Source organism: Stenella coeruleoalba, assembly GCF_951394435.1.
Source record: "Stenella coeruleoalba genome assembly, chromosome: 7".
Lineage (NCBI taxonomy): Eukaryota > Metazoa > Chordata > Mammalia > Artiodactyla > Delphinidae > Stenella > Stenella coeruleoalba.
In genome coordinates, this window is record NC_137153.1 from 53,097,016 (window position 1) to 53,107,607 (window position 10,592).

General features: G+C 41.4%; 1 protein-coding gene and 1 pseudogene across 3 annotated transcripts in view; one reads left to right on the plus strand and one right to left on the minus strand.

The window, feature by feature from the left end:
• The window catches only part of LOC307188701 (uncharacterized protein), an 85,101-nt gene that overhangs the window by 2,682 nt on the left and 71,827 nt on the right, over positions 1–10,592 (minus strand). For both annotated transcript variants that reach the window (XM_079926183.1, XM_079926182.1), the window contains 5 exons: positions 8,715–8,777; positions 6,357–8,189; positions 4,324–4,639; positions 3,598–3,693; positions 1,105–1,974 (listed from right to left, as the gene is read on the minus strand). The gene's annotated coding sequence lies outside the window, so the exon portion shown is untranslated. The remainder of the gene's footprint in view (positions 1–1,104; positions 1,975–3,597; positions 3,694–4,323; positions 4,640–6,356; positions 8,190–8,714; positions 8,778–10,592) is intronic.
• LOC307188696 (interferon alpha-8-like) lies at positions 4,636–6,370 on the plus strand (annotated as a pseudogene). Its single transcript has one exon. The product of its transcript is annotated as an interferon alpha-8-like (transcript).

Consider the following 10,592-nt stretch of genomic DNA (forward strand, 5'->3'; position numbering starts at 1 on the left):
CCTTTTGGATTTTAAGGGTGACTGAAGGTTTAAGGGCACTGTGCACCTCTTTAAAAGCAAAAGAGTGAAGTAAGCCAGAAAGAGAAAAACAAATATCGTATATTAACGCATATATGTGGAATCTAGAAAAATGGTACAGAGGAACCTATTTGCAGGGCAGGAATAGAGACGTAGACATAGAGAACAGAAGTGTGTACATGGTGGAGGGGGAAGGGGAGGGTGGGATAAACTGGGGGATTAGGATTGATGTATATACACTACCAAGTGTAAAACAGATAGCTAGGGGGAACCTGCTGTTTGGCACAGGGAGCTCAGCTCGGTGCTCTGTGATGACCTAGGTGGGATGGGGGATGGGTGGGAGGGAGGTCCAAGAGGGAGGGGATATTTGTAGACATATACCTGATTCACTTCATTGTACAGCAGAAACTAACACAACATTTTAAAGCAATTATACTCCAATAAAAAAATAAGAAAATAAAAGCAAAAGTAAGATTCAGCGGATTTCCCTGGCAGTCCAGCAGTTAAGACTGTGGTTCCACTGCAGCGGGCATGGGTGTGATCCCTGCTCAGGGAACTAAGATCCCACATGCCGCGTGCGGCCAAAAAAAAAAAAAAGTTAAGACTGAGCACTTAATATATAAAGCAGCCCCACAAAGCAAAATAAAACAAAAGGGAAAGCTTGTCATATTATAAAATAAATAGTAAAATTTGCAAATATAGCAATTATCCTAATAAATACTAATTATTACAAATTGAAATTTCTTTCTATTCAAAACTACAGTTTCTTATTATTGATAAAAATCTGCCAAAATGACTCAGTATATTTTTTAACGGAAGCAGACAAAAAAGTCTTTGAACTGAGTAAATATTTACAAGATTGAGGCCACTAATAAGTGCAGTCAGCCCTCCAAATACATGGGTTCAACCACTACAGGTTGAAAATATTTGAAAAAAAAGTTCCAGAAAGTTCCAAAAAACAAAGCTTGAATTTGCCATGTGCCAGCAACTATTTATAGCATTTACATTGTATTAGGTATTATAAGTAATCTAGAGGTGATTTAAAGTATATGGGAGATGTATGTAGGTTATATGCAAATACTATACCAGCTTATATAAGGAACTTGAAGATCCAAGGTATCCGTGGAGGTCCGGGAACCTCTCCCCTTCGGGTACTGAGGGAGGACTGTAGATGAGACATATTGTGGAAGCTAAAGTCTCCTTTTCAACTTCCTGAGTTTTCTGATGAGCTTATTAATGCAAAGAAATCATTTACTAATTTTCATGTCTTAACTTCCAGTATGACAATGTCCCAGGCACAGCAGTTGTGTACTTTGCTTCTCAGATCGACCCTGGTACTTTGCGTTTATTTTGGGTTTTTTTTTTTTTGTCCTTTTTGTTGTTTTTGGCCACGTCCAGCAGCTTGTGGGATCAGGGACTGAATCCGAGGCACAGCAGTGAAGGCGCCGAGTCCAAACCACTGGAGCACCAGGGAATTCCCTGAGCCTGGTACTTTGGAAGGAGTTCTTCAAAGTCTGGCTGGAGTCCTCATTGCTCAGAAAGTCTTTCCATCTCCATTTTCTGCACCAAACAGGTCGCCAACAATTCTAGCTGCTGATCAGTCCAATGAGGATTATCATCCCTCTCTGCTGAAAAAGTTGAAGATCTGCTAGATTACCACATGGAGAAAGAGGTGGCCTGAGCTATTTGCAACTGGCTGCTCCTGGAGGAACCTGAAAACATTCTTGTCCTTCAGGCAGGAAAACAATGGAAAGATTCTTCCATTAGGTGCAGAACTTGTGAGGGTCTCCTGCTTTGGCAGGCCAAGGTTCGGGGCTGGTCACAGCTAAGGGTGCAGACAGGGCTGGAGAACATCATCCTGGGTGTCCTCAGTGAGGAGGGTGGCAGGCCCCGGTGAGCCTGGTGATGCAGGTGTCTGGCTGTGGGAGCCTGTATCCAGCTGCTCTGAGTACCTGCCTGCAAATGAGATTCTTAAATAGTACAAGGTTCTCAATTCTGTACTCATGCCAATGTTCTTTCCACTTTTTCCAATTTCTCTTCCAATTTATCGGCAACAGATAATGTCGCAACTTCAATGCCTTTTTTGTGTATTACACTGGAAATTAAACACATTCATGGAAAAGGACAGAGTATAAATCCAATAGGATGTACTCATCCAAATGAGACCCAAGGTTGAAATAAAATCTGAGTCTCAATCTGTGTCTTTTAAAATTCTAATAAGAGTACTTAGACATTTGACATTTTACTGTACGTTCATGCTTTGTAATGCACCAAAATACAACTAGCCTCGCCTCTCTCCATTTCCCATTTAAGGGGCTAAGACATTAGATTTGAATTCTTCCACATGACTTTATAGGAGTCATAGCTCATGTTTCCAGACATAGTCTATGGATAAGAGTGGCATAAATGTTAACACTAAGGTCTAATTCATACCATTCTCTTCCTTCTGTCACCAAAAGTGTGCTCACCACATATATATGTGACAATGTGCTTGGCAATATGGATTCCAGAAAAGTAAGGCAGGGATGGTGACTGCCCTCCAGGGAGCAGGGAAGACAGACTTTAGAGGCAGGATTAGGATGAGGGAAGCACCACGTGCTCAGTGCAGCTGAGGGCCAGTGCTCAGAGCTGATGAAGAGGAGGGCCTGGGAGCAGCAGAAGGCTCCACTCTGACAAAAATCTGGGGCTCCTCAATTTAAATGACATCAGATTTTGATTTCCTCTTCTAAAAAACTGAGACAACTCAAGTAGTTGTCACACAGGCAAATGTAAAGATTAAATGAAGTTTGCAAATTATAGTCTGAGAATCTGAATTTAGTGAACATAGCTGCCTTTAGCATTAATGTGACATATAGTAACTTGCAGAGTCCATGATCAGCCCCGCCAAGAGAGGCTTTGACTGCCGCTCCCTTAACACTGTCAGGGGTCTGCGTGTTGAGGCCCCAAATGCAAACTGCAGGAGAGGGATTGCCTTCTGGACTGCGAAGGAGCAAACCCCAAGTTTCCAGGCCTAGAGCAGTGCCTGGTACATTAAGGAGAGAAATCCTACAGCACTTGAAACATTTGCAGAGAACCAGCATCGAGGAGAAATGGCTGCTCTGTGAATAGTATAAATGAGATCAACGGTCCCTTCCCTCATCCTCAGTCTCAGGATGAGACTATTTTATTATTATTTTAAGACAAAGGTGTTTTTAAATGTTATGGGGACCAGGAAATGGGTTATAAAATGTACATGGGGCAGAGGGTGACGAGAAATGGGCCATTCCTATATTTTTAGCTATGGAAGATCACAACATTACTTCGAAAGCTATTTCCTGGCTATTTGGGTAAAGAAAGGGAGGGCTTCCCTCAAGCATGGAATGTAAGAAGGCACCAAATCTAAGTGATCAAGATAAATCATATTTTAACGCAATATATAAAAATGGAAACACCACAACATACATGCTGAAGAAAATGTCAAAATTTTAAATAAAGACAGAAATGACCCTGCATTTGGATGACGCTGACAGTCTTACAGAGGAAGGCTTCACATTGCCAGTGAAATTTGGGTAATTTCTGTTTAGTCTATAAAATTCTTACCAGAGAAAATGAGAAGATCAGACCTGGTAAATGTCCTGAGCTTCTTGTCCAGGACACTAATAACTCTTCTTTCTACACTACAGTCAAGCTGGAGTCCTGGGAAAGGGGTTTCAGAAACTCGAGTTAAATAAAAATTATTTAAGACTTCATAGAGTCACAAGAACTTGTCAAACACTGCAGTTCTCTCAAACAAGTAAAGAAGTAGTCTTGAAAATATTAATGAGTTTGCTTCCATTAAAGCTAGGAAAGTAAAATTATATTAAATTCTTGTTTTAGTATAAAGAAACTATAGTTTAAATAGTTTAATAAAATGCTGTTTTAATACCCATATATTTTAATATCCTACCTTCAAGATTTAAATATTTTCAGAAAATATCTTAAAATATAAAAACTTCTAAAATATTTAATTTTAATCACGCAATGTAAGTTTAATTTAAAAATATAAAAAATAAAATGCTGTGAGTTTTTTTTTTTTTTCCTGCGGTACCGGGCCTCTCACTGCTGTGGCCTCTCCCGTCGGGCCTCTCACTGCTGTGGCCTCTCCCGTTGCGGAGCACGGGGTCCGGACGCGCAGGCCCAGTGGCCATGGCCCACGGACCCAGCTGCTCCGCGGCATGTGGGATCCTCCCGGACCGGGGCACGAACCCGTGTCCCCTGCATTGGCAGGCGGACTCTCAACCCCTGCGCCACCAGGGAAGCCCCCTGTGAGTTTTTTAATGTTCCTACCTTTCAGTTATTCAGTACATCCTCCCCCACATTAACGCTGTATCCTTGAAAGACACCATGAAGTCCCAGAGCATCTACAGGCACGCTCAGCTCCCGCGTCCTCGGCCCCGGTGGTGGCCGCGCTCCGACTCACCCCCAGAGCGTCCCCAACACCGTCCGGGCGTCTCATCGCGGCCGCCGCGTTCCCCTTGCTCTGAGCCGTGGCAGCATAGCGCCAGAAACGAGCCCGAATCTGTAAAATCGGCCCCAACTCGCTTCCCAGCTTCAAACCCGTCAGAAAACGGCTTCTTTCCCAAAAATGGCCTCGCTCAAGTTTCTGCGCGAAAATAAAGCACAAAACTCAGGGGAAAGCCCGAAAACGCAAGGTTCCCGCTTCCAACCAGACAAAATTGTCGCTAGCGCGGCCACGACAAGCCTCCCACTTGAGAACTCAGCATCGCGAAGACAAAAGTTTTTTTCTCACTATTAAATCAGTATAAAGTTGCTCCATGAGGATGCAACTCAACCTTCTCTCGGGCTGCCCAAACCGCGGAAACTGCAAACTCTCATAAGTCAGCCTTTCCCTAGCCGAACCCATCAAAAGACATCCGGCGCCCATTAGCCGACGCCTAGAGAAGCGCACTGTTCCGGGGTCCAGGTAAGGAACCTTCCCGCTAATTATTTAGTGGTGCCCGCGCGCCCCTCGCGGCCATCTCGTGAACCACTGAAATTCTCAATGGCCCAGATCTATTTGCTAGTGGCAGGAGTGATACTCTGCTCCATCCCTGCTCGCCCTCTTGGCTGGAACTTGCCTTGGATCCAGAGCCTACAGAACAGGGAACTCTTCATACTTTTGAGACAGATGAAGAAGATCCCGTTTCAGTCATGCCTAGAGGACAGAACCGACTTCAAATTTCCTTGGAAAAGAGGGAATATCACAGAAATCCTGACGACTCAAGGCACCGGCTACCACCATCTGACGCTCCAGCAGATGGTAACTTCTTCAACGAGGAGGAAAGCCAAGCTGCTTGGAACAACACCCTACTCCATAAACTACCCTCTAGCCTTGATCACACCTTGGAACTACTGCATAAGCAAGTGGAAAATGACAATCTGGACTGTCCATATTTGGGAATTGTTGTCCCGAAATATTTCCAAAGAATCCATCTCTATCTGAAGGAAAACGAATACAGCCCCTGTGCCTGGGAGGTTATCAGAGGAGAAATTAAAGTGTTCCTTTCTCTCATGTAATAATTCTCCAATTACTGTCAACAAATAAAGAAGAAAGGTACACCTGTGACACTTCTACTCAAATGATTGTCTGTTTAGTCCTCTAAGATACGTCCACTCATATTTCTGCACATGCTGAAAAATATCTGAAGTATCACGAGTTTACAAAAATATATTTACAAAGAAGAACACAATCTATTTTCTTATACAAGTAATTTTACAATGTGCTTTCTAAAATCTGTGTAACTTCTTGGAGGGTATTTGGATTTCCAACTATGACGTTTATTTTAAAATGGAAAGGTTGTTAGCATAGTATGCTGTTCAACACATTTGTCAGTTAATTTCATGCTAGCTGCTGTCACAGAGAAACAGAAAGATGTCAGTAATTGGGTCAGCATAGAAATTTATCTTTCCATCCTTAAGAGAAAAATGCAGGCATTCCTAATCAGATGAATTTTCTAGCTGGCCTCCTCTAAACAGTGATGTAGGGACATGGGTGCCCTCTATTGTGTGGCGTTGCTCTATTCAACGTGTGATTTCCGATTTGTGGTGTGTGAGTCTATTCCACTCAGTGGTAAAGGAAAAAGTATGGGGATTACATGGGATGTTTTCAAGGGCCAAGACAGTATAGGGCAATATCACCTCTGCTCACATTAGTTGGTCTGAATCTATTACCATGGGAATCTAAGTGCAAAGAAGTTATTGGGTGACTAATGGAAGAGGAGACAAGTTCAATGAATAAGACTACTTTTCAGTTTTATACTATTTGTACTAATGACATTCTAGAGAAAAGAAACCAAAACAATGTTCTTGCTTACACTCACATTATAAAAAAAAGTTGACTTGGGGTCTGACTACACAATTTCAACTTAGGTATGATGACATGGATGTCACTCATCAGAGTTCACAGCGTGATTGACTCTTTGAAAGAAGCATTCAAGTTCATTCCCAAAGGCACAGACTAACAAGGAAAATATCCGCAAGTGTAGACACAAGTTGTTTCCTTTTTGCCTGAGAGAGACAAGAAAAGTAGGGCCACGTAGCTCCTTGAAAGTACTTGAGGATGACTGAACTAAATAAAAGTGGAGAGTGGGTCTTCCATTCATGTCCAGGCCCGTGATTCTCATCCTTATCTGCTAAATACTGAAAATGCTAACTTGAAGAAAATAGTGCTGCAAAGTCTTTTAAAAAATACCTCACACAATATTCCATTGTAACTTCCCTTGTAGAACCATAAAGAATTTTAAAGTATGTGTAGATTACTGTCCTTTCACGTCATATCTATCAAATATATCTATCAAATATATGATTGAGCTCCTGAAATGATAGGGACTGGACTAGCTGTCTAGGAAACGGCGGTTGGGTAAGATGGTGTCTCTCCCTTTAGGTATTTTACACACTCCTGGAAGGTATTCTGAGGATACAATAGGTCAGGACATGTCTTACTATTTGGGCATCTTCAACAAAATAGCATAGACTGGGTAGTTTGTAAAGAGCAGAGATTACTCACAGTTCCATAGTCTGGAAATCCAAGATCTGGGTGTCAGCGTGGTCCAGTTCTGCTGAAAGCCTGCTTCCAGGTCACACACTGTCCACTTCTCCTTGGCAGAGACTGGGGGATTTACCTGAGACCTCTTTTAAAAGGGCACTAATTCCAATTGTGAGGCCTCCATCGTCATGACTTAATCACCTCCCAAAGGGCCCACCACCTAACACCATCACTTTGGGGATTAGGACTTTAATGAATCTTGTGGGGTACCAAACCTTAAGAACATAAAGGTCTTTAAAGGCTACATACCTGTCATTTAGAAGTAAGAATACATTCATGCTGAGTAAATAAAGATGAAAGGGCAGGTTAGCAGAAAAAAAGAGCAGACCAAGGACTCAGAATCCAAACTCATGGTTTGGGACCTGAAGTCATGCTTTAGTTATTACTGGCCAAATTTTGGAAATCAAACTGAAAGGAGCCCACTCTCCCATGGAATGGAATGAAGATACAGGATGCAACAGATCAGTCGTCATTCTCTGTGAAGAGTCTCCAAAGGTTCTCAGGAGAAACGTAGTAATTGCCACATCAATAAAGATCCACTAAGGAGTAATATGCGTCTGGTTACTGTGAGCTGTGAGATTCAGGAAGAGTCTGAGTTCAGATAGGTGCCTCTGTATATGACACCAGGCTAGTTCTTTTCTATTATAACCTAGTAGAGGGCAAATTAGAGATGAGGCCATCTTCATGAGTTTAATATAGTGCCAGGCACAGGCTGAAAATTGTGCTGCAACTTGAATGCCCAGAGCCATATGCACCTTAAAGGAAACATAATCCTAGTGGTTTTAGCAATAAACTCAGTAGGCATGACTGATACCAGTAAGGGAAGAGTGGAAATATTAGCCATTTCGATTATAATCCCAGCAAATATGGCCCTGATGAAGCAAAACAGCTTGGTCATTTGCAAATGACTTCCAGTAGGAGGAGAAAATCTAAGAAATTGCTTTAGTAAAAACTACTTGTTGAGTGATTACACTGCGCCTGGTGCCCATGATACCGCAGAGAATAAGACAGAGTCCAGTCAGTTACTGCAGAGCTGCTTTGCCAAAGATGGTCACATACCTATTGTTTGAAGATGGGAATGTAGAGGGCTGAAGCAACATAACTTCCACTGCAAAATAAAACGTATTAAAGATTGGAGCTGAAAGTTAATTCTTTCCACGACATAATATTTATTCGGTTCTAAATTAATTATGAAGATGGTTTCCTTTGGTTTGAAAAGGATAGACTTGGATTGGCACCTCTAAAAGTCCTTAAGGAAATTTGAAATTTAATGCAAAAATAGAAAGATTCAAATTGATGATGACTGCTAAATCATGCATTCTCACTGGGGATGCTAACTGCTTCCATGGGTACAAACATTAGTTTTTAGGGGTATGACAAATTTTGCTATTACAATGCTGTGGCAGTCCAAAGCTTAACCCTATACAACAAAATCTTATTCCTTAGTATTCATTTTTGTCTTTTCTTGTGTATCATACATCCAAGAAGCCTTGACACTGAGTTCATGGAAGATAAACAAACTGCATACACGATCAGTGCTCCACAGTATGGTGACTTGATGGCTCATTGGAGGACTTTCTCTCCATCATTTGCTTGATCTCAAAGTAATATGTAAGAGGTGGCCTTTACTTACTTCTGAGCTCCCATTGGCTGTCTTGTGGATGTTGCTTATGTTTGAGTCTCAGTATGATTTGCGCTATGGGAATTAAATACAAATAGAAAATTGTATTTGCATATTAAATACGAAAAAGTTTATATTTTATCATTTAATTCTACTGAAGTTGTTCAACACATCCGTAATTACAGCAAGTGCTTAACAGAAAAAAATGTTTACAATATCTAGATGAATATCTAGCAGCAGTGAAATTAAAAATTATTTTCTGAAAAAATTTTATTGTATGATATGAAACAAAATTAAAAGTTAAGTACCTAAAAATAAATATTAAGAAAATAATTTTTTTTTTTTTTTTTTTTTTGCGGTACACGGGCCTCTAGCTGTTGTGGCCTCTCCCGTTGCGGAGCACAGGCTCCGGACGCGCAGGCTCAGCGGCCATGGCTTACGGGCCCAGCCACTCCGTGGCATGTGGGATATTCTGGGACCGGGGCACGAACCCGTGTCCCCTGCATCGGCAGGTGGACTCTTAACCACTGCTCCAGCAGGGAAGCCCAAGAAAATAATTTTAAAATTTCAATGATTTTGAATGATTTTTAAGTGTATCTATACCTTGGCAGTACTATAAAGTTTATAAATTTTATTTGAATATGTAGTTTGCTACATTCCTGTTTATATAAGTAAATATAGTAATTAAAAGTCACTCTGAAAACTTAGTTGTAAAGTTAAATTAAAATTCAATAGCTTATCAATCAGTGTGATACACCACATCAACAAGTTGAAGTATAAAAAGCATATGATCATCTCGATACAGAAAAATCTTTTGCCAAAATTCAACACCCATTTATGAAGAAAACTCTCCAGAAAGTGGGCATAGATGGAACCTACCTCAACATAATAAAGAGCATATACAACAAACCCACAGCAAATATCATTCTCAATGGTGAAAAACTGAAAGCATTTCCTCTAAGATCAGGAACAAGACAAGGAGGTCCACTCTCACCACTATTATTCAACATAACCTTGGAAGTCCTAGCCACAGCAATCAGAGAAGAATAAGAAATAAAAGGAATGCAAATTAGAAAAGAAGTAAAACTGTCACTGTTTGCAGATGACATGATACTATACAGAGAAAATCCTAAAGATGCTACTAGAAAATTACTAGAGCTCATCAATGAATTTGGTAAAGTTGCAGGATACAAACTTAATACACAGAAATCTCTTGCATTCCTATACACTAACAATGAAAGATTAGAAAGAGAAATCAAGAAAACAATCCCATTTACCATCAGATCAAAAACAATAAAACACCTAGGAATAAACCTACCTAAGGAGGCAGAAGATTTGTACTCAGAAAACTATAAGACACTGATGAAAGAAATCAAAGATGACCCAAACAGGAGTTCCCTGGTGGTGCATTGGTTAAGAATCCGCCTACCAATGCAGGGGACATGGGTTCGAGCCGTGGTCCGGGAAGATCCCACGTGCCGTGGAGCAACTAAGCCCATGTGCCACTACTACTGAGCCCGCATGCCACAACTACTGAAGCCTGTGTGCTAGAGCCCGTGCTCTGCAGTGACAGAAGCCACCGCAATGAGAAGCCCACACACTGCACCGAAGAGTCACCCCCGCTCGCCGTAACTAGAGAAAGCCCTTGCACAGAAACAAAGACCCAACACAGCCAAAAATAAATTAAAAAAAAAAAAAAAAAGGCAGCAAGGACTACCCAAGCTCCACTGTGTTCCTAGAACCTCTAGAAAAAACACAAGTTCACATGAGCTCATACATTTTAATCCTGAGCTGATACCCTCTTCCCTGAGTTCCTTAGAATCAGGTAAACCAAGCTCAAACCATGTACAAATCCCGTTACCCCTCCTTCCTACTGAGCCTTGTCACGGT